The 247-nt window shown below is 42.1% G+C and overlaps 1 protein-coding gene across 1 annotated transcript in view; it reads left to right on the top strand.

Moving 5' to 3' along the window:
* Positions 1 to 247, top strand: part of POGZ (pogo transposable element with ZNF domain) — a gene marked incomplete at its 3' end in the record, with an annotated part of 12,329 nt that overhangs the window by 9,887 nt on the left and 2,195 nt on the right. The gene's annotated exons all lie outside the window — the stretch shown is intronic.

The raw sequence follows: 247 nt of genomic DNA, 5'->3' as shown, positions 1-247 counted from the left end.
CTGAGCTGAAACGAGCCGGGTAAGACCCATTTCCCAGCACGCCTGGGCCTGGCGTATTTGCAGATGACTTGAGTTGAAAAAACAAAAATTAACAAAAACTAAAATGCTAAAGATGTAAGCCTCGATAGCAAGGGATTTCAGATGGAAAAAGTGGAGCTGCCTTTGGTCTCAAAGAGGGGAGAGTGCTGGTTTGGTTTTTTTATTTCGTTTTATTAATTCTTTCAACAAAAAACCTGCTGCGTTGTGC

The sequence above is a fragment of the Apaloderma vittatum genome, unplaced genomic scaffold (genome assembly GCF_000703405.1).
Source record: "Apaloderma vittatum isolate BGI_N311 unplaced genomic scaffold, ASM70340v1 scaffold31808, whole genome shotgun sequence".
NCBI lineage: Eukaryota > Metazoa > Chordata > Aves > Trogoniformes > Trogonidae > Apaloderma > Apaloderma vittatum.
The sequence above is the reverse complement of the archived record's forward strand: the minus strand, read 5'-3'. Positions and strand labels throughout refer to the sequence as shown.